This window comes from Pseudorca crassidens, chromosome 18 (genome assembly GCF_039906515.1).
Source record: "Pseudorca crassidens isolate mPseCra1 chromosome 18, mPseCra1.hap1, whole genome shotgun sequence".
Lineage (NCBI taxonomy): Eukaryota > Metazoa > Chordata > Mammalia > Artiodactyla > Delphinidae > Pseudorca > Pseudorca crassidens.
Window position 1 is genome coordinate 72950110 of NC_090313.1, and position 27605 is coordinate 72977714.

At 39.7% G+C, this 27605-nt stretch overlaps 1 protein-coding gene and 1 pseudogene across 4 annotated transcripts in view; both read right to left on the bottom strand.

Moving 5' to 3' along the window:
• USPL1 (ubiquitin specific peptidase like 1) overlaps positions 1-5888 on the bottom strand; it is a 40125-nt gene extending 34237 nt beyond the window's left edge. For 2 of the 4 annotated variants that reach the window (XM_067713526.1, XM_067713524.1), the window contains exon 1: positions 5616-5887. The gene's annotated coding sequence lies outside the window, so the exon portion shown is untranslated. Of the gene's footprint in view, positions 1-4384; positions 4561-5615 lie in introns of all 4 variants that reach the window. The other 2 variants (XM_067713525.1, XM_067713527.1) reach the window with 2 other exon arrangements.
• Positions 5889-15791: 9903 nt separating this feature from the next.
• LOC137211252 (pre-B-cell leukemia transcription factor 3 pseudogene) lies at positions 15792-17503 on the bottom strand (annotated as a pseudogene).
• Positions 17504-27605: the final 10102 nt, after the last annotated feature.

Here is a 27605-nt window from a genome sequence, read left to right on the forward strand (position 1 = left end):
GGAAAAAAATCGTAAAAAACACAAACACATAGAGGCTAAAAAATACATTACTAAATAACCAAGGGATCACTGAAGAAATCAAAGAGGAGATCAAAAAATACCTAGAGACAAATTACAATGAAACACGATGATCCAAAACCTATGGGATGCAGCAAAAGCAGTTCTAAGAGGGAAGTTTATAGCAATACAAGCCTAACTCAAGAAACAGAAAAATCTCCAATAAACAATCTAACCTTACACTTAAAGGAACTAGAGAAAGAAGAACAAACAAAACCCAAAGTTAGTAGAAGGAAAGAAATCATAAAGATCAGAGCAGAAATAAACAAAATAGAAACAAAGAAAACAACAGGAAAAATCAATAAAACTAAAAGCTGGTTCTTTGAGAGGATAAACAGAATTGATAAACATTTAGCCAGACTCATCAAGAAAAAGAGGGAATGGACTCAAATCAATAAAATCAGAAATGAAAAAGGAGAAGTTACAACAGACACCCCAGAAATACAAAGCATCATAAGAGACTACTACAAGCAACTGTATGCCAATAAAATGGACAACCTGGAAGAAATGGACGATATCTTAGAAAGGTATAACCTTCCAAGACTGAACCAGGAAGAAACAGAAAATATGAACAGACCAATCACAAGTAACGAAATTGAAACTGTGATTAACAATCTTGGAACAAACAAAAGTCCAGGACCAGATGGCTTCACAGGTGAATTCTATCAAACATTTAGAGAAGAGCTAACACCCATCCTTCTCAAACTCTTCCAAAAAACTGCAGAGGAAGGAACACTCCAAACTCATTCTATGAGGCCACCACCACCCTGATACCAAAACCAGACAAAGATTCTACAAAAAAAGAAAATTACACACCAACATCACTGATGAATATAGATGCAAAAACCCTCAACAAAATACTAGCAAACAGAATCCAACAACACATTAAAAGGATCATACTCCACGATCAACTGGGATTTATCCCAGGGATGCAAGGATTCTTCAATATATGCAAATCAATCAATGTGATACACCATATTAACAAATTGAAGAATAAAAACCATATGTTTATCTCAATAGATGCAGCAAATCTTTTGACGAAATTCAACACCCATTTATGATAAAAACTCTCCAGAAAGTTGGCAGAGAGGGAACCTACCTCAACATAGTAAAAGCCATATATGACAAACCCACAGCAAACATCATTCTCAATGGTGAAAAACTGAAAGCACTTCCTCTAAAATCAGGAACAAGACAAGGATGTCCACTCTTGCCACTATTATTCAACATTGTTTTGAAAGTCCTAGCCATGGCAATCACAGAAGAAAAAGAAATAAAAGGAGTACAAATTGGAAAAGAAGAAGTAAAACTGTCGCTGCTTGCAGATGACATGATACTATACGTAGAGAACCCTAAAGATGCCACCAGAAAACTACTAGAGCTAATCAATGAATTTGGTAAAGTTGCAGGATACAAAAATTAATGCACAGAAACCTCTTGCATTCCTATACACTAACAACAAAAGATCAGAAAGAGAAATTAAGGAAACAATCTCATTCACCACTGCAACAAAAAGAATATAGCATCTAGGAATAAACCTATCTAAGGAGATAAAAAGACCTGTACTCAGAAAACTATAAGACACTCATGAAAGAAATCAAAGATGACACAAACAGATGGAGAGACATATCATGTTCTTGGATTGGAAGAATCAACATTGTAAAAATGACTATACTACCCAAAGCAATCTACAGATTCAATGCAATCCCTATCAAATTACCAGTGGCATTTTTTACAGAACTAGAACAAAAAAATCTTAAAGTCTGTATGGAAACACAATAGACCCCGAATAGCCAAAGCAGTCTTGAGGGAAAAAAACGGAGCTGGAGGAATCAGACTCCCTGACTTCAGACTATACTATAAAGCTACAGTAATCAAGACAGTATGGTACTGGCACAAAAACAGAAATATAGATCAATGGAACAGGATAGAAAGCCCAGAGATAAACCCACGCACCTATGGTCAACTAATCTATAACAAAGGAGGCAAGGATTTACAATGGAGAAAAGACAGCCTCTTCAATAAGTGGTGCTGGGAAAACTGGACAGCTACATGTCAAAGAATGAAATTAGAACACTCCCTAACACCATACACAAAAATAAACTCAAAATGGATTACAGACCTAAATGTAAGACCAAACAGTATAAAACTCTTAGAGGAAAACATAGGCAGAACACTATGACATAAATCACAGCAAGATCCTTTTTGTCCCACCTCCTAGAGAAATGGAAATAAAAACAAAAATAAACAAATGGGACCTAATGAAACTTAAAAGCTTTTGCACAGCAAAGGAAACCATAAACAAGATGAAAAGACAACCCTCAGAATGGGAGAAAATATTTGCATATATTTTGAAGCAACTGACATAGGATTAATCTCCAAAATTTACAAGCAGCTCGTGCAGCTCAATATCAAAAAAACAAACAACCCAATCCAAATATGGGCAGAAGACCTAAATAGACATTTCTCCAAAGAAGATATACAGATTGCCAACAAACACATGAAAGAATACTCAACATCAGTAATCATTAGAGAAGTATAAATCAAAACTACAATGAGGCATCACCTCACACTGGTCAGAATGGCCATCATCAAAAAATCTACAAACAGTAAATGCTGGAGAGGGTGTGGAGAAAACGGAACACTCTTGCACTGCTGGTGGGAATGTGAATTGGTACAGCCACTATGGAGAACAGTATGGAGGTTCCTTAAAAAACTACAAATAGAATTACCATGTGACCCAGCCATCCCACTACTGGGCATATACCCAGAGAAAACCATAATTCAAAAAGACACATGCACCCCAATGTTCACTGCAGCACTATTTACAATAGCCAGGTCATGGAAGCAACCTAAATGCCCATTGACAGATGAATGAATAAAGAAGATGTGGTACATATATACAATGGAATATTACTCAGCCATCAAAAGAAACGAAATTGGGTCATTTGTAGAGACATGGATGGACCTAGAGACTGTCATACATGGTGAAGTCAGAAAGAGAAAAACAAATATAGTATATTAACGCATATATGTCGAACCTAGAAAAATGGTACAGATGAACGGGTTTGCAGGGTATAAATAGAGACACAGATGTAGAGAACAAACGTACGGACACCAAGGCGGGAAAGTGGTGGGGGGTGGAGGTGGTGGGTGAACTGGGAGATTGGGATTGACATGTATATACTAAAACGTATAAAATAGATAACAAGAACCTGCTGTATATAAAATAAATAAAATAAAATTCAAATATTCAAAAAAAAAGTATCAGTGGATGTCAATATGCTATTCCTAAAGAAATATCCAAAAGCAGGTTTCTCAACCACAGGATTATCGACATTTTGGACCAGATAATTCTTTTGTTGTGAGGGCTGCCCTGTGTGTTAAGAGGATGTTTAGCAGCACCAATGACCGCTATGTGCTAGATGCCAACAGCACGCACCCCTCAGCTGTGACCATGTCTCTAGACATTGCCAAATGTCCCTCCCTCCTCTCTCCTCCCAGGGGGAGGGGGGGAAATCACCCCATTGAGAACCACTGCCAAAAGGGTAAAAACAAGTGTGGTGATAACTTTTTCTTTTTAAGCTCCTCACAGACAATACTAATTTGTTAACTTTCGCTGGTTCTATTTATAATCTACTTACTAAAGGGAACTATATAGTAAAGTATCAAACTTCTGGTTCCAGAGTGGATAAAAGCATGAGCTTTAGGTACAGAAATTTATTTGTGAAGTTAGTTTCTTCTAAGAATTAAATGTGATAATACATGTAAAATGCTTAGCACTTGACACATAGTAAATTGCAACCACTATTTGGTGCTATTTTATACTTTATGCAGAAAATATGCAGCATAGCTTGGATCATTATGCAGTATTCTCAAAAGAGAAGTTGGTAAGCTATGTATCTTGAACAAGTTTTTTTTGATGAAAATTTCCATCCACCTGAGGGATTAAGAAAACTTCTCCAGCTGGTTCTCTCTCTCTCTCTCTCTCTCCCCCGCTACCCCTCTCTCTCTCTCTCTCTCTCTCTCTCTCTCCCTCTCTCCCTCTCTCTCCCTCTCTCTCATAAGTAAAACATGAGGAGCCTTCAAATCTGCTCTCCTGATCCTATCACCCAACATTTCAATGGGAAAAACAGGCAGGTTGGTGGTTGAAATCCTTAACATGCAGAACATCCAAAAGAAAATTCACTTAAAAAAATATCAAAGGTAGGCTACTCAGGTCTTCCAAATACAATTTACTTGGTCCTATGTACAAAACCCTGGGCTGATTCCTACAACTTAACTTGTTTCTAAATGACCGCCTTCATTGTCCTCCCTTCAAAATTACCTGTTTCTGCTCCTCTTGTTTGTATCTCACCTAGATTTTGGCATCTCCATCCGTACAAACACACAAACTAGAAAATCTGAGTGGTTCTCGGGACTTCCCTGGTGGTCCAATGGTTAAGACTCCGTCCTCCCAATGCAGGGGGCACGGGTTCCATCCATGTTCGGGGAACTGGGGAACTAAGATACCGCATGTCACACGACGCACACAAAAAAGAAAATGAAAAATTTGAGTGGTTCTCTACTCTTTCACTTCCCTCTTCTTTACTTAGTGAAAGTCATCAAATCCTACGGACAGTTCTTTGGAAGCATCTCAAATCCCCACCTCTCTTTCTGTCCCATTCCCACTCTATCATGCCAAAGTGATGCTTCTATAACACAAGTCTGAGTCTGACACTACTCAACTTAAAATCCTCTACTGACTCCAGTGTGATTATAGGAAAGTCCAAACAGCTCAGTATGACCTAAAGCTCACTGCACTATGAGACCACTGGTTTTCCAGCCTTACCCTCCTCTACTTCACTTCAACTTCTGCATCTTTTTCATGATGCCCTCCCTTTTCATTACTTCTGTGATCTACTGGTGCTCCAAAAGCCCGAATGTCAATTACTAAGCCAGTAGGGACCCAGGTACAGCACTACCAAAGTGTGAAGTTGGCTCTGGGGATAGCGAAAGAAGCAATTAAGCTTAATTCACAGCCCCATGTGCAAAATGGGGAAACCCAGAGAACCAGCTGTTCGAAGAAGGCCTTATACCCGTTTGAGCTTTCCCTCCAAGACCAAGTGGGCTCAGCACGCGAACTGTCAAAGGTAAGGCCACAACAGACTTGAAACCGAGGAATGGGGTCGGCTTTCGGTGCCCAGCCCTGTCTGGTACCCAACCCAGCCGTCCGGAACCACAGACTAAGACACGTCACTTGCAAAACCCAACCTTGGAAACCTAGGATGAGCAGGGTTTCGTTAATTCTCCCCATCTCCACGCTCCTTGGGAAAGCGGGGGCGGGGGAGACTCTGGTTTCTCTTCTGCATTTACCTCTCTGAGTTCAAACGAATGAATCTGTGACTCCATTCCAATACCTTAACCACCAAGCCTTCCCACCTGAACCTACTCCCATCCTTTCCCCCTCCCAGCCTAGCCCCTCCTTTCAGCGAGCAACTATCCCATAGATCACCCCAGCTCTGTCCCCCTTCCCTATTTCAGGAGCTGAAGGAAAACTACTCCGTCTTCTCCCTTACCTGCCGCGGGTTCTCCCCTTCTTCGCGCCGGATCGCTCCAAACTCCTGTTCCAGCTTGAGCGCCACACCAGAGTGCAACGTTTAGCCCACGTTCCCCTCAACCTGCTCCTCCCCCACCGGCCCCTCCGCTAGAAAAGCAGCTTCCGGTTTGAGTCCGCGGCCAAAGAGTTCCCCTTCCTGCCCCGCGCGGGGCCTGAAAGGACGTAAGCGCGGTGGGGAAGGCGAGGACGGGAGCACTTCCGTCAGGCCTCCGCAGAGAGGCGTGGCTGTTCTCCCGGCTGCCGCAGTCGCAGTTTCAGCTGCGGCGACGACTAGGGGCGGGGCCGGTGGCTACAGAGCCCGCCATATGTGAGTGGCGGGTTTGGGGTGGCGACATTTCTGGAAGCTGCTGGAAAGCGCTCGAGTGGCGGAGGTGACGCCGGCGGCCAGGGGGTGGGGCGTGATTAAAACTAGTGCGCGGTCGGCAGCGGAGGGATTACGCTGAGGAAAGAAACCGGGACGCGTCTCGTTGCGCTCTGGCCGCGCGAGCCCGGGTCGGAAGGCGACGCGCCCCTGAGTGACTTGGGTGGGTGGGCGGGCGGCGGAGGAGGGAAGGGCACCCCAGCCGGCGGAGGGTGCGATGGAGGCTCTTGGCCGGCGCCTCCTTGCAGCGCCGAGGTAACCGCGACGGCGGGCCGCGCGAGGCCCCCATAGTCCGCTCTCCTAAAGCTTCGGTGAGAGCCGAGCTGCCACAGAGCGTGTTCACAAAGGGTCACCATACACGGAGCTGCCCCTCCCTGTCTCCCTAAACCCCATCTGCGAGGCCAGGGGCTTTTCCACCAGGATTCTGGGTGTATCTCCTCCTTTCCTCCCTCCCAGATCTTCTAACGGTAAGGGGAGTAGCCGAAGCACAGGGACCCATTCTTACTAGGCAGTGGCCGACGTGTCCCTGCTGCGCTCATTTCAGCTGCCCTGCCTTGTTTTAACTTCAGAGGAGGGGGGAGTTCTCATGGAGTTTCTAAGTTTAAGGCTCTGCTTTCGTAGGAAGGTCATGTGGTTTAAGGGACATCGTGACCGCGCGTGCTATTTCTGAGTCTGCGTTCTGAATCTTGGGGGCAGCATATTCCAGATGTCCTTCGCTCGATTGAGTTGTTTCCTGGATTAACAATGTGTAGTTTTTGACCATTTCTTTACAGAATAATCACCATGGGCATTTTGGACTGTGGCTTTTTTTTAAGTGGTCTCAAACAAATTATATTCTGGAATAATGCTGATAATTTTGATAGGGTGATATAGAGGAAGGAAGTCCCGTGTACCAAGAAACTCTTCAGTGAGAAGGAATTTTAGTTTTCGGTTCTTCTGAATGCAAATGGCCAAGAATCCAACAGAGAGTTTGTTGTTTTGTTTTTCTCCAGAAAACTGAAAAATAGGCTGGTTGGTTTTTGTTTACCTTTTTTGTGGTTGTACTAGATGCCTAACGTGCCGGTGTATTGGTTGTCAGATCTAGCTAATTAGATTTTCTTTTATTTTAATGAATTATGATGAAAATGCGAGGATGTAGTAAGTGTTTCTTCCTGAAATAGTAGCGGTAATTCAGAAGGTTTTTCTTTTTCACCCTTGGTATTTCCATTTTTAGAATGGAATACACTTTTTTGTAATGAACACTTGCTGAATGTTAACGTCATACATTGAACAAATAATTGATTCAGTTAAAATGTCGCTAAAATTTTAAGATTGAAAGTCAACATGCCCAATCATATCAGTCATTGTTGTCTGCAAAGTTGATTTATAGTCTTTTAGTGCAAATTTGATTTTTTGCCAGGAGAAATTCTGTAATAGTAACAGAAACAAAATGGAGGTGGGGCTTGAGTTGTGGAAAGAAAAGAATGGATTTTAGTGTGTGCTGTGTTTTGATTCCAGACTTTTTCCTCTTGTAAAAAGTAGAAAAAGGCATAAAAGAGTTAATACGATTAAGGGGAGGTTGACTAGAAAACTCCCCTTTCGTTTACATTAGAGTAATGGTCCGAAGGTGAGAAAATTTGTGTACATCTCTGCTTATTTCTCACCAATATATTTGGAATGCCTCTTTCTATGAACATTGGTCCCCAAGAGTGCAGTTACCATCCAGTAGGATTCAAGCTCATTGCCTCCATACCGTTGTTAGCAATGTATAAAACTCCTGTCAGGAGGAGTTTTATTTACCTATTTTCATTTAAATAACATGATTTAATCAAATGGAGTTTTTTATTAAATTAATAATTAATAAGCAACCCCAATAAGAATACAGTGTTGTACAATTAGGATTTTTTTTTTTCCTTTTCTCACATTGTCAGCTTTTGCCCCCCTCTGCTAGATTGGATTCCTTAATAACAAAACAAGTCTGCCCAAACATGGGATATAAGAGCTGCGTGCTATAACTGCTTGTTCCGGGCTCATCAAAAAGATGAGCGTCGAAGTGACTAACCATATTTTCTAGCAGCACCGTTGTGAGTAGTCTGTAGTCTCATATCTAATTCAAACATTCAGAAGGCTTTGAGAACCAGAAACGTTTTAAGCTTGGAGACAAAATTCATTTGGTAGCAAAATACAGCCTGAACTAATGAAAAGTTATACATATTATGTACTTATCCCATATGTTTTGCTGAAGAAATATTATGTTTGATTACGGGATGCTATTCTTGGCCACTGGTATATGAGGTGTTACATAATGGGTTGTGTGCCTTGTGACATTTTTTAATTCCCGAAATTTCTTATTTCTAAAACACATTCAGCCCCTGGGTTTTGGTTAAGGAATGTGAACCTATATTAATAATTTTTTTTTTTTTTTTTTTTTTTTGCGGTACGCGGGCCTCTCACTGCTGTGGCCTCTCCCGTTGTGGAGCACAGGCTCCAGACGCGCAGGCTCAGCGGCCATGGCCCACGGGCCCAGCCGCTCCGCGGCATGCGGGATCCTCCCAGACCGGGGCACGAACCCATGTCCCCTGCATCGGCAGGCGGACTCTCAACCACTGCGCCACCAGGGAAGCCCTATATTAATAATTTTGGCAGTACACTTGTGCGAGGCATTCGCATATTTATTTATTTATTTTTCATTTTTGGTGTTTTTTTTGCCATGTTTCTGAGTTTATTTTTTTTAACATCTTTTTTGGAGTATAATTGCTTTACATTGTTGTGTTAGTTTGTGCTGTATAACAAAGTGAATCAGCTATATGTATACATATATCCCCATATTCCCTCCCTCTTGCGTCTCCCTCCCACCCTCCCTATCCCACCCCTCTAGGTGGTCACAAAGCACCGAGCTGATCTTCCTGTGCTATGCGGCTGCTTCCCACTAGCTATCTATTTTACATTTGGTAGTGTATATATAAGTCCATGCCACTCTCTCACTTCATCCTAGCTTACCCTTCCCCCTCCCCATGTCCTCAAGTCCATTCTCTACATCTGCGTCTTCATTCCTGCTCCTAGGTTCTTCAGAACCCTTTCGTTTTTTTTTTTAGATTCCATATATATGTGTTAGCATACGGTATTTGTTTTTCTCTTTCTGACTTACTTCACTCTGTATGACAGACTCTAGGTCTATCCACCTCGCTACAAAGAACTCAATTTCATTTCTTTTTAATGGGTGAGTAATATTCCATTGTATATACGTGCCACATCTTCTTTATCCATTCATCTGTTGATGGACACTTCGGTTGCTTCCATGTCCTGGCTATCATAAATAATGCTGCAATGAACATTGTGGTACATGACTCTTTTTGAATTACGGTCTTCTCAGGTTATATGCCCAGTAGTGGGATTGCTGGGTCATACAGTAATTCTATTTCTAGTTTTTTAAGGAACCTCCATACTCTTCTCCATAGTGGCTGTATTAATTTACAGTCCCACCAACAGTGCAAGAGGGTTCCCTTTTCTCCACACCCTCTCCAGCATTTACTGTTTGTAGATTTTTTGATGATGGCCATTCTGACCAGTGTGAGGTGATGCCTCATTGTAGTTTTGATTTGCATTTCTTTAATGGTTAGTGATGTTGAGCATTCTTTCATGTGTTTGTTGGCAGTCTGTATATCTTCTTTGGAGAAGTGTCTATTTAGGTCTTCTGCCCATATTTGGATTGGGTTGTTTGATTTTTTGATATTGAGCTGCATGAGCTGCTTGTAAATTTTGGAGATTAATCCTATGTCAGTTGCTTCAAAATATATGCAAATATTTTCTCCCATTCTGAGGGTTGTCTTTTCATCTTGTTTATGGTTTCCTTTGCTGTGCAAAAGCTTAAGTTTCATTAGGTCCCATTTATTTATTTTTGTTTTTATTTCCATTTTTCTAGGAGGTGGGTCAAAAAGGATCTTGCTGTGATTTATGTCATAGTGTTCTGCCTATGTTTTCCTCTAAGAGTTTTATACTGTCTGGTCTTACATTTAGGTCTGTAATCCATTTTGAGTTTATTTTTGTGTATGGTGTTAGGGAGTGTTCTAATTTCATTCTTTGACATGTAGCTGTCCAGTTTTCCCAGCACCACTTATTGAAGAGGCTGTCTTTTCTCCATTGTAAATCCTTGCCTCCTTTGTTATAGATTAGTTGACCATAGGTGCGTGGGTTTATCTCTGGGCTTTCTATCCTGTTCCATTGATCTATATTTCTGTTTTTGTGCCAGTACCATACTGTCTTGATTACTGTAGCTTTGTAGTATAGTCTGAAGTCCAGGAGCCTGATTCCTCCAGCTCCGTTTTTCTTTCTCAAAATTGCTTTGGCTGTTCGGGCTCTTTTGTGTTTCCATACAAATTGTGAAATTTTTTGTTCTAGTTCTGTGAAAAATGCCATTGGTAGTTTGATAGGGATTGCACTGAATCTGTATATTGCTTTGGGTGGTATAGTCATTTTCACAATGTTGATTCTTCTAATCCAAGAACATGGTATATCTCTCCATCTGTTTGTATCATCTTTAATTTCTTTCATCAGTGTCTTGTAGTTTTCTGCATACAGGTCTTTTGTCTCCTTAAGTAGCTTTATTCCTAGGTATTTTATTATTTTTGTTGCAGTGGTAAATGGGAGTGTTTCCTTAATTTCTTGTTCAGATTTTTTATCATCAGTGTACAGGAATGCAAGAGATTTCTGTGCATTAATTTTGTATTCTGCTACTTTACTAAATTCATTGATTAGCTCTAGTAGTTTTCTGGTAGCATCTTTAGGATTCTCTATGTATGCTATCATGTCATCTGCAAACAGTGACTGTTTTACTTCTTGTTTTCTGATTTGGATTCCTTTTATTTCTTTTTTGTCCCTGATTGCTGTGGCTAAAATTTCGTAAACTATGGCATATTTAAAAAGAAAAAAAGTTAAGACATTTTAGTTCTTGCCCTCAGTGATTTCAGTTGAGTTAGAAGGATAGATCTTTCATACTGTGGTATGTGCAGTGATAGAGATATGCACAACCTATTTGTAAGTATAGCCATATAGTGACCATACAAGAAATTAGTAGTCTAAGGGTTTGATGTTATTTTGTACTTCAAGACTCTAAAATTTAGACAGATGACAGCCCATTATATAGCCTAAACTTAACTTGGCCCTGGTTTACCCACACAAAATGAGAAGACAGAAAGATAAAGAAGAGTCTTAGAGCAGGTGCTGAAATTTCTGATTTCTAATGCTGACTCTTCTTTGTGACCTTACACAAGTCACTTAATTTGCAAGGCCTTGGTTTAGATATTTATACAGTGAGAAGTTTGGGATAGATGGATCTTTTAAGGAAGGTCCCGTACAGTTAAAACAGTCTACCTGCAGGTATTTACCCTTAGAACTATGTCTACTTTTTATAAATGTTTTTCACTAAGAACGTGATCCTGTTTCATCACAAACTACTTTCTTGCTGATCTAAATTTTGTGTTTTCTTTTTGGTTAGTTAATACATTCACAAGATTCAAAATTCGAAACGAAAAAAAAAGAATATGCAGTGAAAAGTCTTTCTTGCACACATGTCCCTCAGCCACCTGTTTCCTTGCCTAGGAAACAACCAGTGCTAACAGTTTCTTGTGCATTTCCCCACCCCCACCCCAAGTGTATGCTTATACAAGCAAATAAGTACTATATATATTTTCTCTTCTATCTTTTTACATAAATGGTACATACTACATATAGTTTATGTACCTTTTTTTCCACTTATCTTAGAAGTTGTGTATATCATTGTATACAGTGTTTCCTCATTCTTTTTTATGGCTGCATAATATTCCATCGTATGATGTATCATTTCATCAGTCCCCTCTTTTTGGACGTTTAGGGTTTTGTCTGATCTTATTAAAAGCGTTATGCAGTGTTTCCCTGGTGGCACAGTTGTTGAGAGTCCGCCTGTCAATGCAGGGGACACAGGTTCGTACCCCGGTCCAGGAAGATCCCACATGCCGCGGAGTGGCTAGATCCGTGAGCCATGGCCACTGAGCCTGCGCGTCTGGAGCCTGTGCTCCGCAACGGGAGAGGCCTGTGTACTGCAAAAAAAAAAAAAAAAAAAAAAAACGTTATGCAGTGAATAACTTTGTACATCATTTCCTACATATGTGAATATATCTGTGCCCTAGACAGTGACACAGCTCTATTGGAATAGTGACATAGTTCATGAAATATGTTATTTAGTAACCAGTATCATAAATAAATTGATAAATCAGGGTTTCAAAAGTGTACTTCTAGAGTTCCATCAACTTTGACTTATGTGCTCCCTATGGCAGTATAATATGATGGTATAGTAGACTCAGCATTCTATTTGCTTCTGAAGTAAACGTGAGAGAAATCACATCACCTGCATGGCTGTTTCTTCGTTTGAGCTTCTTGAGCCCTAGATAAAGGATTATGTGTAGGGACCTTGTCCTAAACAAACAAAAAAATATGTAAAATTTTAAACACTAAAATCATGCGTTAGAGTAAAATTTTCAGTGAGAGGCATATAAGAGCTGAGACCAATTGGTGTAACAGCAGATTTGTGCTTTCCAGCTCATGCTCACTCCAGGGCATATGCTCCTTGAGTGCTATTTAAGTTGATATTTTTCTTTTAAGTTTTTTGCCAAGCACATATAGTCAAATTTGTATAATATGCAACATCTATGTATTCCCTCTTTACCAATAAGAAAATCCTAAAAGTAGTAAACAATTTACCCATATTTGCATAACAAAGTGGCAGACCTAGGACTAGAACCTACATTCTCTAATTTCTAATCCAGAACTTTTTCCAGTATGTCACATTCTATTCTAATTTAACATGTAGCACCAGCAGATCTGAGCATGCCCAGTGATTAGGGAGCACTTTAGGGAACTTTACTCTGCCTAGGCTCCAGAGCAACGTAGAGTTCCGAAAGCAGCAGTACATTTTTATGATGACAAAATAATATTCTATACGTAATTGTTGAAGTAATCATACAACACGTTGATTAGCAATCAGGAGGGCTCCAAATCAAAAAATGAAAGCCGATATAGAGGAAACACTCTTTCCTAATTGGGAAAGAGTTGTCACTTTGAGATGAATTTATCTGTCATAAGGACTGAAAGGGAATCAGTATTATTTGGAAGGAATCTTACGTTCCCCAGAGTTAATGCTGTCATTTAATTTAGCCAGGAAAATCTGAACCATCAGAAAAGAAGTGGTGATAGAAACAATAGCAAAAGAATTGAAAAAATAGAAGATTGGGGAATGTGCTATAATAACTATCCCCCTGAAACTGGCATTGCGGCACATGACCCACACACACCTTTAGTCCCTTAACTGCTGACTATTCTCCTCTTTGCACAACTGACTCTTACCCTTCAAGTTTCAGCTTAAATTTCGCTTGTTAAGCTGTCCACCTATCTAAGCAGCCTTTTACCCTCCACCTCTACTCTAATTCCTTATTATCACTTGCTGTTTGTTTTCTTCATAGTATGCATATGTGTGTGTGTGTGTGTATATATGCTTGCTATCGTCTCTCTTTGTACTAGGTGTGAATTTTTTGAGGGCAAGAGCTAATCTGTTTTGATCACTGTTATATATACATTGCCTGGTACATAGTACATATTTGTTGATGCATGAATGATCTTGGTGGTCCACAATTCCCAATTCACATGGCTGACCAAACCCACTCTTAAAGTGGAATGTTTTCAATAGTATATTTCCCCTTGTTCTTGTATTTGTTCCTTCAGGGTTGATTTAGGAAATGTATATGTAATTTATGTGCTCATCTTCTTAATGAGAAAAATGTTAGCTTACTCATCAACAAGCTTTTTTTAAATGTGCAAGGCACTGTGCTAAATGCTGGGTGAATACCAAGGTGAATAATGCATAGTCCTTATCCCTAAAGAGAAGCAGAAACATTTTTAAACCAATAGCTTTCATACAAGGCAAAATGAAATAAATGCTAAATGGAGTTGTACAAGCAATGTTGTATAGCAGCAATGAAGAAAAAATGATGAATTTTAATTACAGGAAGGGCCTCACAGAGTTGAATTTTGATTTTGGTCTTGTAGATAGAAAAGTAGAACTGAAGTCCCTATACGTGGAGAATAGAGACAATAAATGTTTAGTTTCACTTTTTTAAAAGTTCTTAAAATAGTAATATTGACCACAGAATCTTATAAAACGTTGTCATAAAGCAATCTTTAAAAATTTCAGTTATAAATAAAATTACTCTGGCCTTAACATTACAATTCTAAAATTGAGGCCAATCATAAAATTAATTTGACTGTTTTGACTAGGTTGGTGCTTTCCAACTAGTTGCTCCATCATCCCTTCAATGTAACAGTTGGATCCTGACTGACTGCTGATGGCAGTTAGTAATTATTTAGTAAACTAAATAATTGACACGAAACCATAACGATTAAACAATTATTTTTTGAGTGCTTTTTAAGCCATTGGTGGCCTTTAATGTATGGTCTCTGGCTGCATCACAAGTTAAAATGTATCTGTTTTGTAATGGTCTAATATTTCTTTTGTTAAGTTTGCTTTTGCTTTCCTTCTTTTGTGTGTTTTCCTAAGCAATATAGATCTACTCCTTCCCCCCTTATTAAAAAAAAAAAAAAAGGAAGCATAGCCTTTAGATTCACAGACCTGATTTTAGCTTGGCCACTTACAAATCACAGTTCTGCCACTTTTCAGTTTTGTTACTTCTGACAAAATATTTTATCTCCCTGAGGCTCAATTTCATCTTTAAAATGAAAATATCTACTAATCCCATTCTGTCATTTAACTAGTTTTGTGCCCTCAGGCAAATTATTTAATCTGTCTGAGCCTCAGTTTTTCCATATATGAAATGAAATTGTCTTAAATGAGGTGATATGTAGAAAAGTGTCTGCTGTTAATAAGCCCTCAGCAAGTGTTGTTTTCCCCTCATACTCTTCCACCTCGTCTAAATCCTGCATATCATTTAAAGTTTGCTTCAAGTTTTGTTTGCTATAATCTTTCCTTTGCTAGGTTATAGCATGCTCCTTTTTTCCAGAGTTATTGCACTTGCTTTGTATATCTTGGGTTCTTATTGATAGATTAGTATGGGTCAGCATTGTATTGAGAACTTATTAAAAATGCAATTGCTTGGGTCCCATGCCTGATTTCATGGGTTTGGCATGGGGGGAGGTCAGGGCATCTGTGTTTTTACCTTTCTCCTTCAGATTTTCTGATTCTCAAAGGTGATCATAATTTCTCACGTATTTGGTAGTAATTATGTGCTTCTTATAGTTTATATTTGTTAGGTAATTCTTATATTATTATGTAACCCTTCAGGTGTTCTAGTTTATACCCAAATAGGCCGGAAACTCCACAAGGGCACAAAATACCCATAATAGTACTTTGTACTTAGTTTAAAGGTTGATAGTTGCCCCCCCCTTTTTTTTTCTTTTCCCTACTGAAGTTTGGATCCAGTTTAGAAATAGGACACAGAAGTCAGATAGATGAAGATTCCAATGTAGGTTTATTTTATTTATTTACTTACAACAGTTTTACTCATCCTGTGTTAATTTAAGACCCAATGTTTCCACTCGCAGGTTTTTTTGTTTTGTTTTGTTTTTTGTTTGCGGTACGCGGGCCTCTCACTGTTGTGGCCTCTCCTGTTGCGGAGCGCAGGCTCAGCAGCCATGGCTCACGGGCCCAGCCGCTCCGCGGCATGGGGGATATTCCCGGACCGGGGCACGAACCCGTATCCCCTGCATCGGCAGGCAGACTCTGAACCACTGCGCCACCAGGGAAGACCACTCGCAGTTTTTTTAAAGTTGCAAATGCAACCCTGATTTTTCTTTTAAAAGATTACAATGTACATTACATTTTATTAAGGGAAACAAAGAGTTAATTGCAAGATGCAAAAAGATAAGAAAGAGACAAACTACAGCGTGAGTATTGTTCAGAGGTAGTAAGTAAGCACTCTAAGCTACAGAACATGTTGAAATTCTATTGGTTTGTATGAGTTCGCATGAGGTAATAAAGCTGTGTTTTGATTGGTGAGATGTATACATACTCTTTTGCTACACTATATACAACACTTCAGAGAGCAGGGCCTTTGTGAATGCCCAGAGGACGCAGCAAACCTTGACAAGTCTGTGCAGCACCCAGTGCACACCGTAAAACCCCAGACGGATCTCGTGGTCACCTCTATCAGCAGCAAGTATCTTCAGCTCTCAAAACAGTCTGGATCCATAATTTAATTTCCGAGCAGACTCTGGGCACTGGTGCTTTCAGAGAGAGAAAAGATGCTACCAGTCTCTGATCTAATTATAACATAAGAGATCGAAACCCAAGTGTGACGAGGAAGATTCTTAAACACAACCATCATTAACAGGTAGCCAAACAGCTCCTTTATTCCAACTCCATTAGTGATATGAAAGAAGGACAATCAAAGTCTGCAGTGGAAATATGCAAGAAGTTCAATTTAGGTGAGGTGAGTCTTTGTATCTGCTTTAGCGACTGAGGTTTAGCATATATTGTACTTTTTACCCTTAAGGCCAAGTAATTGGCAAGTGAGAAACCGTTAATGTAAAATATTGGTAATAAATTATAATAAAATAGCTATAGGACTGTCAACAGTGTTAAATCTTGGCCTAATTGGATAAAGTGCTTTTTTAACATTGTGTGTTTTTAAGTATAAATTCAAATGGCTATGATTCCTTAAAAAACAGATTTACCAAGTTCTCTAATAAGACAAGGTTTTACAGTAAAGCTGTAGATGGTGGGCTACAAAAACGCTTTCCTTTTCCTCCTGTTAGTCTGAATGCACTTATCAAGGCGTGTCAGCTCAGGGAAAGGTGTTGCCAGAGATTAGTTAGAGGTATCAGAGTGCACACTTCCTGGGCCTTCTGTAGGAGAAGTCACAGAAGATGGAGTTGTTGCGTCCTGCCAGCCTCCATTAGCGTTTAAAGTATGTGGACTGTACAGTGAATTTCCTCCAAGGCCATCAGCGTATCCCCCCATCTGATTGGTCACATGACGGAGGGTACCCACCAGAATTTGGCGTGGTGGGCGAGTTGGTCTGGTGGTTCTGCACGGCTGCGGCCACTGCATGTGCAGCTGTCACAGCTGTCTTTGCAGCGTGGAGATGGGCTTCTTCCTGAAACTTGCTGATATTCTTCTTGTACCTGATTCGTTTGTTGCCAAACCAGTTGGATACCTGTGACACTGTGATGCTGCATTTCTTGACCAGCTCCTCTTCGGCTTCTTCACTGCAGTAGGGGTTGCTGAGGTGTGAGTAAAAGTATTCATTCAAGATTTCTGTGGCCTGTTTACTGAAGTTACGCCTTTTTCGTCTGGCATCAAGGAACCTTGATCTTAAAATCATAACTGCTTCACAAGTGCTTTGAGCTGCATCTGAATGGAACTAAATTTTCAATGGATGATGCCTACCATTCTTTCCATCTCTTTTGGGGAAATGGGACGTGTTCTACTCTGCTCTCGGAGAAGGTTCATCACGTGTGTAGTGAATTCATTACATGCCTTTCTCAGGACCTGAAACCCCTTCTGCCAAAAGCATATTGTCCAGTCTCATTAGCTGGGGATCAGGAGGATCCCCCTCCTGGGCTCCTCTGATGCTGAGACCTACTAGTGTTGGAGGGTCTCCTGCAGAGGCGGGGGGTGGCTGTGGTTCACCGTGGGGACAAGGACACGGGCAGCAGAAGTTGTGGGAAATACTCCTTGGCGTGAGCCCCCCCAGAGTCTGCCCAAATGTAAGTTTAATTACCGAAAAAGTTGTTTGCAAAATGCGGCTGAGGTTTGCAGCAACAGTGAGCTTCCTAGTGTTGCACTCCAGAATCACTCAGACTTAAACCTCAGGTTTCAGTGTCCTCAAGAGTAAAGCTTGTCCCACTACCTTTACTGTGTGCCAGCAGACCAGAACAAATGGCTCTCTTCAGTCAGACAGATGTGAAATGGAAAGGAGAGAAGTAGCTGAGCCTCAGAATTCCTCCTCTCAAATTTGTCATCAGACCAGTTACTCCCTCCTACCTAGGGAGGAGTCAATGAGAAGTTAGAGGTCAGCCGTGACTGTTACCCTGAGGAAGTTTCATGTGGAGTGTGAGAGAGCTTTTTTGCCCTCAGTGGTACTCAGTAGGTATTTGTTAGTGGATTTTTTTACTACCTTACATTGCATCAGCATGCTGTGATTTTTAATACCTAAATGAGAAGTTATAGAGTTATAACTTCAACCAGTCAAATTAGTATATATTATTATATTATCCTTTGCTTTGTAAGAAATTTCCCCAAAACAGCTTAAAAGACAAACATTTATTATTTCACATAGTTTTTGATGGTCAGGAAACTGGGAGTGGTTTAGCTGAGTGGTTCCAATTCAGGTTCTCATGTGGTTGCATTCATCTGAAGGCTGCTTGAGTGTCCTCACAACATGACAGCTGGCTTTCCCCCGGAGCAAGTGTCTGAGAGAGCGGCAGAAACCTCAGTGTCTTTTATAATATAGCCTTAGAAGTGACACACCATTGCTCTGTTGTACAGATCCACCTTGATATAATGTGGGAGGGATGTACACAGGCTGTAAGTACCAGGAGGCAGGGCCCACTGGAGCCCATCTTGTAGGCAGCTACCACAAATATAATGTTAGTTTGATTTTGTTACCTCATGTTGCTTCATATGAGAGCAAGTAATTCAGTAATGTTGAATATCCCATTAAATTATTAAAGTATTAAGGTAGTTCTGTGAAATAACTGTATTTTTGTATGTATTACTGTATAATTTCCTAGCTGGAGAATAAATTGAGAGGATGATTTTCCGCTGCTGGTTGGTCCCTCCCTCCCGTCTAGCTCTGCGTCTAAATCTAAAGTTTACATGGTATGATTATGGTCTTCCAGATAGTCTGTGAAAGTTCACGTGATCTACAGGCTGACTTATTATAAGGTAATAATAGCTACAGTTTTGATTTTTATATGAATTAATAATTCTGGTCTTAGGGAAGGTGTTTCTTAAAGTCTGATCAGCTTCTGATTTATTCAAGGGAGGGTTTGTAATCAGGTTGAGGTGGACTAGACGGCTGGTGAAGGGCATTTACCGCCCTGAGATGGTCCGTAGGCCCAAAGGAGTCTCCATCTCTCTAAGTAAGCGCCAGTGGTTTGATTCAGATTCCAATGCCAAGGCACTAAAAATCATTAACCATTTTATTTTACTCATTTATTTCATCATATGAGATGAACTCACTTATTTCGTCATAATTTAGATCTCATATAAATGCTAAATAATTTCAGGTTTTGTAAGATAAAAAAATAGCAATGCAAGTTAGAGGGAACTTGAAATGTTCATTGAATTAGAGTATAAAATTCATTTGTATAAAACATTCTATTTTTAATGTTTTCCAACACTGTGGAAAAGACAGTAATTTGAAGATTATGGCAGAAAATGTTTTAAGATAAATTGACAACACCTAAATGTTCCTTGGAATTATAGCTGTAAAAATTGTTGGGTCGATTTGCATTTTAAGTTGCTTAAAGAATGTTCATTAAGTTGTTTAAAGAATTTATACATGAATGACCAGTTATAGAAGCCCAAATATGAGTATAATCAAATTTTTCATCTGTATTTAAGCTGTTTACTACATAGACAGAAGGGCATATGGAACATACCAGCACCAGCCCGGTGAACTCATCTGGCTGTTATAATTTCCAGTCATGTAGGCATATTTAACAGCAGCTTTCACCCTCAAGTATTAGGAGGCACTATTTTGCTAATCAGGAAAGAAATTCCAGATAATTCATTTTACTTTCTAAATGTAATTTGTTGTGGTTAATCAATAAAATGTTGTATGGTTTGGGTACTGATTAGCTTTAAGATGAGATCTCCCTTGAATTCTTATAGTAAATGAAAGATGGTAGTATGTTTTTTCTGAATATAGAGTGTATAAGCCCTGAAAGTTGCTCAGTTGAGTCTTCAGAACTAATAGGTGGCAGTTAAATTTTTTTTTAAATCTTGGGGTAAATTGAGAATTTTCTGAAACTGAAGGGCATTGCAGAGAGATAACAGAAAATTGGGAAATGTTAATTTTAGGGTATTGTGCCAGGAATAATAAATGTATTTACTACCCTCAAAAACTTCCCTTCCAAGATAGAAGAACAAGTTAAATGTCATAACAAAGAATCAGTCCAATCCATTTTATAAAACAGGTCTTTTAAAAAAGTCATTGAGAGAGACCAAAGAAACCTGATAACCAAATGCAATGCATGGACTTGGATTAGATTCTGGTTTGAAAAACAGAAAAACAAAACTGCTGTAAAACACATTGGGAGAATTTGAGTATGCCTGGCTATAGAATATATTTGGGAATATATTTTTTATTTTCCTGGGTGTGTTAATGGTTATCATGGTTATGAAGGAGAAAGGCCTTTTTTTTTTTTTTTTGCGGTACGCGGGCCTTTCACTGTTGTGCCCTCTCCCGTCGCCGAGCACAGGCTCCGGACGCGCAGGCTCAGCGGCCATGGCTCACGGGCCCAGCCGCTCCGCGGCATGTGGGATCTTCCCGGACCGGGGCACGAACTCGTGTCCCCTGCATCTGCAGGCAGACTCTCAACCACTGCGCCACCGGGGAAGCCCGAGAAAGGCCTTTTTTAAATGAGGTATATCTGAAGTATATGTAGAGGTGAAGTTATCTTCAATATTCAGAAGTGTGTGTGTGTGTGTGTGTGTGTGTGTGTGTACAGGAAAACTAATATGATAGTGTTAAAATTTGAATCTCTGGGGTGGATGTAAGGGGAGTTGTCATATTGTAAAGTTTTCTGTATGTGCATATGGAAAACAAGAAGTTGGAAGAAAAAAAAATCCCCTCCAGATATTATTGTTTCTTTAATCAGCTTTACAAAGGCCTGGAGAGAGTGGATCACTATTTACAGCTACTATCTCTACCTTCCTCTACTATTAACTCTTTTGACTCAGATTTTCATTCCTATGTACCCACCAAAACTGTTCATTTCCACATCAGTGTTGGCATCCGTGTTGCCAGATTTGGTGGGCATTTCTTAGTCCTCATTTTCCTTTTGACATCTGAGCAGCATTTGACACAGTTGATCATTCTCTTCTCTCCTCCTCCTACCTCAAGTTGTCTTCTTCATCTTCTTAGTGTCTTTTACTGGCTCCTCCTCTTTAAACATTGGAATGCCTCAGAGCTCAGAGCTCTTCTCAGTTTGCATTTGCTCTCTAAATAATATTAGCCTGTTCTGTAGCTTTAAATACTATACAGATGCTAAAGAGTCCCAAGTTTTCTCTAGCCCCAACCTTGCCCCTGAACTTCAGACTCATATCCATTTGCCTACCTGATATATTTATTCACTTGGCGCCAAGTAGATAGATATTTCAAATTTAGTATGTCCAAAATCGAATGCTTGAATTCCATCGGTTACTTCTCACTCCCAAATAAAAACAAAGCACTTGTTCCCTACCTGCTACTCCCACATCCTTTCTCATCTCAGTACGAAGCACTTCATTCTTCTAATTGCTCAGATGAGAAACCTTGGTGTCATCTTTGATAGGAATCCTTTTCCCTTGTACTATACATTTAATCCCTCAGCAAATACAGTCAGCTTTACTTTTAAAATATTTAAAAATATATCCAGAATCTAAGCACTTCGCCACCTCTCCCCACTACTGTCTTAATCCTTGCCACCATTCTATGACACATTATAACAGAGTTTCTCAACCTCAGCATTATTGACATTTGGGACCATAATTCTTTTGGGGGGGAGTGGGCTGTCCTGTGCATTGTAGTATGCTTAGAAGTATCCCTAGCATCTACTGTACTCTGTGACTTTAAAAATGATTTATAATTTCTGCTAATTCTATAGGTGACTCTAAAGTTCTGTTGGTCTCACCTGGGTCCACTCATGCAGCTGCTGTGAGTTGGCAGCTGGCCTGGGGCTGAAGGGTCTGAGGCCAGGATGCTGCATCTCAGCTGGGCCTGTCTCTCTGTCTCCAAGCCATCTCTCCTCATTCATGGTCTCCCTTGGACTTTTTAACAAGGCAGCAGGAGTGTTCCAAGAGGGCAAGAGCAAAAGGCGACAAGGTTTTTAGGCCTAGTCTCAGAAGCTGCACATCACTTCTGCTGCTTTCCACCACACTATTATGTATGCATATTACTCACTTAAACTTCATAATAGTGCTATGAAAAGTAGGGTACCATTATTACCTTCATTTCTTAAAATGAGGAAACTGGAGCTCAGTACTAGTAGTTTGGCCACAGGTACCCAACAGGCAAGCCACAGAACCAGACGTGGGTTTTAATCTCTCCTTACCTATCAGCAAACTCTGTGACATTAATTTATCTGAGCCCGTTTCCTCATCTGTAAATGGGGTTAATACTACTATATAGAATTATTTTTAAGATTGAATTATTTGCTTTCTAAAGTACATAGCAGAGTACATGATACAGAGCAGGTACTCAAAAATGTTCATTCATCACCTTCCTCTTAATCTTCTTAGTTTCTTTATTAGTTGAAGAAATGTTTTTATACGTCATATTTGTCTCTGTCTTAAAAAAAAACTTGAATGACCTATACTAGAATTATTATTAAAGAAGACTGTCATTAACATTCCAATAGCAGGGCAATAATAAAGAAAATTCCATTATGATGGAATTAGTTATTTTAAGACTGCGAACTTAGTTGTTCTACCCTAAGGTGTTAGTGGCTAATGATCACTTAATATATTACATTTTCAGAGGAAACAAAATGCCAGTGAAGGAATAGAATAGAAGAATTTTAGGTTTTATGGCAAGCCAGTGAGGAAGCGGTGATTTGGAAAGGGAACTTTGGTGCTCCTTGTGGTCCGCCTACTACCGTGGGCCAGCCCTGGCAAATTATCAAGTAGATCACCACACTTTGTGTGCAATTTATAGATTTGGGTTTCTATAGGAAGAAGAGATGCTTTTTAATAAATTGAGGTCATCATGCTGTATTACTTCATTTGCTTATGTGACATGTAGATAAATAGAGATGCAGTCATTGTACTATAAATGCAAACTACAGTGTTGACAAATTAAAGTTTGGGCCTGTTATGGGCTGATTTGTGCCCCCCCCACCAAAATTCATATGTTGAAGCTTTAACCTCCAGTACCTGAGAATATGACTGTATGTGGAGATAAGTTCTTTGAAGGTGTGATTAAGTTAAAATGAAATCTTTAGGGTGGGTCCTAACCCATTATGACTGGTGTTCTTATAAGAGGAGATCAGGACACAGATGTACCATGTAGAGAGGGAAGACCACATGAGGACCCAGTGAGAAAACAACCATCTGTAAACCAAGGAGAAAAGCCTCAGAAGAAACCAACCTGGTAACACCTTAGTCTTGGACTTCCAACTTCCAACTGTGAGGAAATAAATCACTGATGTGTAAACAACTTAGTCTTTGGTATTCTGTTATGGCAGCCCAAGCAAACTAATACAGGGCCTATTTTCCACCCTTATAGATGCTGTTTAATATTTATTGTTTTTCCAAAACTGAAAATTTTGTTATAGGAGAACAAATCAGGAATGGGTTATAGGAATCTTTTCTTAATAAGTAATCAATTAAGTTATATGATGTGGTATTTGAAATAAATTAGGTTAGAAGTGTCTTCCTTTATTTTACCACTATGACCATGGTAACCCCTTTTCCTTCCACTTCTCAATCCTTTTCACCTGACCCTACATCACCCTGAGCCATTCCAACACGCATGCATACCAGAAAGCTGGCTTCTTTCACCTTGCATTTTCAGGTATATTCTCTAAACAAGCTTTAGTTATTTTTCCTAAGCAACAGGAAAATCGTCCATCTTGTTTTTCTATCTTCACTTTGTAAAACACATGAGTAGCCCAGTTAAAGAAGGAGAGATGGCTTTAACATTTATGGAGCACCTATTTTATGCTAGGTACTACGTTATTCACTTTACAGAAACCAGCTCCTTTAGTGAGAAAACAGCAGTGGCCCAATTTAGAAAAAGAGAAGGAAAAGCAACAGTAATAGCCTGTGGCATCACCTTGAAACTTTAAGTCTCTGGCCCTTGTCTAGCTTTCTATATACTTAGCCCTGCTATCAGATCCACAGTACCTGGTGATTATGAAAAGTACCTTAACTGTTTAAACGTCTAGATGTTAATCATTTTGTGAGATGTGAAAGCAGCATATCCTTGGGGTATTCTTGGGAATGTCCCTGGAAATAGCATGGGGGTACTAGTGCTTCTGAGAGTGTGTAGTTGACAGTCACAAGTAATTTGCATGTGCATGCCTCCTTCTTAATGGAGAGTAACTGAAGGAGAAATGGGGAAAGCTGCTAGTTCTGGACTATTACAGTGTAATAGTTATAATAGTCAAGAAGGGACAGCTAGCTCTAAGAACTTTGGAAGCATGCCTTATCTAGTGTAAAATATCTTCCATCTAGTTGTGAAAAGAATGTGAAATAGTTTCTCTGGGCTTGGAACTATGAGGAAGAGGAACCTAAGGAAAAAGAGGCTTGTTAGCCCTACACATCGTGGGTGAGCAGACTTGCCCCATGGGTCAAATGTGGAATGAGGCCTGTTTTTGTATGTCCCTTGGACTAAGTGATTTTTACATTTTTAAAGAGTTTTTAAAAAATAATATGTGACAGAGATCTTATATGTCCTACAAAGCCTAAAATATTTACTATCTGACTCTGTAGAAGAAGTTTGCCATCCCTTGAATATAGTTACAGAGGATCTTTTCTGTTTTCTGTTGAAAGACTGGTGGTATACTGTAAACAACTGAATATGAGAAATCTTCCTGAACATTTGTAGTATTTCATAGAATTACTCAATTTTAGACCTTCTGGAATGTTAAGAGATCGTCTCTTCTGTATTAGTTTGCTGTAACGAAGTACCAAAAACCAGATGGCTTAAACAACAGAAATTTATTGTGTCACATTTCTGGTGGCTAGAAGTCCAGGATCAAGGTGTCACATGTTGGCTCACTGTGAGGACTGTCAGGAAGAATCTGTTCCATCCTAGCTTTCGGTTGTTCACCCGCAGATTCCGGTGTTCCTTGGCTTATACACGTTATCACCCCAAATTCTGTTTTCATGTTCACGTGGCATTTTCCCTGTGTGCATTTCTGTCTGTCCAAATTTCCCCCTTTCATATGGACACAGTCACACCCTAAATGACTTCATCTTAATTTATCAACTGCTGAGATTCAATTTCCAAATAAGATTGTGTTCACAGGTACTGTGAATCTTTTTAGAGGACACAATTCAACCCAAGTCTTTGTTTTACAAATAACACAGAGGCCAAGAAAGTATAAAGAAGTCATTCACCTCCTACAGCTATCTAGGAGCGGAACTGATATTAAAATGAAGGTCCTCTGACTGGTCCAGTAGTTGTTCACCTACATGCTTTATGCCATAATACACAATTGATTATAGAGTAATGAGGTTCATATCAAGTACAGTACTTGTTCATGCTGGCTGCATTATTCCACTCATCTTTTATGTGCCTTCCACTAATCACAGGAGAACAATAAATTATAAGTGGATCAGAATGTAATCCATCATTTCCATTAGAAACACAAGTACATCATGCATTATTTTGGGTTGAAACCATTTTAGTACATTTAGTTGAGAAAGAATTTGCTGAAGGTCTGTTGTTGCTAGAGAGAATTTAAGCATACGTGTTGAGTATACACTAGGTAGTGGTTGTTGGAACATTGTGGGCATGTGCATTGGTCTGGATCTGTGTTGCCTAAAGTTTTCATTCCTGCTTCTTTAAAAGAAGGGATGAGGTTTTCTAAAATCCCTTGTAATTCAAGGATTCTGTAATTCTGTGAATGTGAATGTGATAAGACTCTCTTGTGTTTGAGGTATTTACTGGTTAGGGGCAATTCTACACTTCATATTAAGGAGTGTACGGCACACCTCTGTACGGACTGAGACTTATGTGCCCACCTGAAGTAGTACATATGAGTGTAAGTCGTGGGGCCCCAGTATCTGATTATAAAAAACTGTAAAGCTCTCTTTGGATACATTCTAGTGTATGCGTGGTTAAAAGAGGGAGGAACATTGCCAGGCTGTTGTATTCTCTGTTACAATTACTGGCTTACTTTCTGAGTGAAGAACTAAATTTAAAAGGTTATACCACAGAGATAACCTAATTTTTTTTTTTATCACTGGCAGCCCAAGGAATGGAGTTATTTGCACCTTCTTGGTACTCCCTTGGTATTTTCTATCTTTTGTGGTAGTCAGCTCCCAAGATGGCCCCTGGTGATTCCTGCCCCTTGTTATTCATACCCTTGTGAAGTCCCATCCTGCACTAAGTAGGATTGACCTGTGTAACCAGTAGGATATTGTGGAAATGACAGCGTGTGACTTCTGAGGCTAGGTCATAGAAGATGTTGTGGCTTCCATCGTGCTCTCTGGCCTCCCTGAGAGTGAGTGAATCACTCACTCTCAGGGAGGCCAGCTGCCATGTCACGCGTGCACTAGAGCAGCCCTGTGGAGAAGCCCATGTGATGCGGAGCTCAGGCCTCCTCCCAACAGCCAGCACGAACTTGCCTGGCATGCGAGGGAGCCACCTGGGAAGTTGATCTTGCAGCCCTAGTCAAGCCCTAGAAGGACTGGAGGCCCAGCCCACATCTTGTCTGCAGCTCAACCAGCTAAGCCCTCCTGGATTCTTGGCCACAGAGACGTTATGAAATAATAAATGTTTATTGTTTTAGGCTACCAAGTTTGGGGGAAATACGTTATACAACAATAGAAATACCACCTTTGTTGATTCTGCCCCTTTTTTCAGATCATAGTTTATATCTTTATCTCCCGCTAGATTTTTATCTACTGAAGGGCAGAGTTTGGGTCTTAAACTCACTTTTGTAGGCCTTACAGAGGTTATTACAGTGCTCTGAAAATATTTTTAACTGTATGTGATTAACTTATATAAAGCCTAGAACAACTGGGTTGCACCTATTGCTTCTGTTTGGAAAGGTTGTAAATTACCTCTGCTATTTTATTTGAAAGTAAATGCAGAAGGAGTTAGAATGTTTGAACAATGTAAATAAAACAAAAACAATTATTTATATGAGAATTAACATTTTAACAAGTGTCTAAACAAATGGGGGGAAAGACTCACAGCAGAACCAGGATGAACTGTTGGAGTTGGCCACCCCTAAAAAATTTACTGAGAAAAAAGAATGTCCTTTTTTGATTACCTGTTTTTATTCATTTGAAAGTAATTTCAAAACTTACAAGTTGGTAAGTTGAAAGAAACAACAAGAAGAATACCTATATACCTTTTACCTAGATTTGTCTGTTAAGATTTTTTGTCTCATTTGCTTTATCATTTATACTCCTGTGTGCTCGCTCTCTCTCAGAGCATGTGTTTGTAGATACACACATGCATGTATCTACACACACTGTATCTTTTCTAAATCATTCAGGGGTAACTTACGTACATCATAGCCCTACATTCCTAAATTCTTAAGTGTGTTAATTCCTGAGAAGTACAGTTAACTAACTTCAGTAAGTTTAACATTGATACTTTACTGTTGGTATTCCTGTTCTGTCAGTTGATTCAGTAATGTCCTTTATGCCATTTTGCCCCTTCCCAGTACAGGATTGAG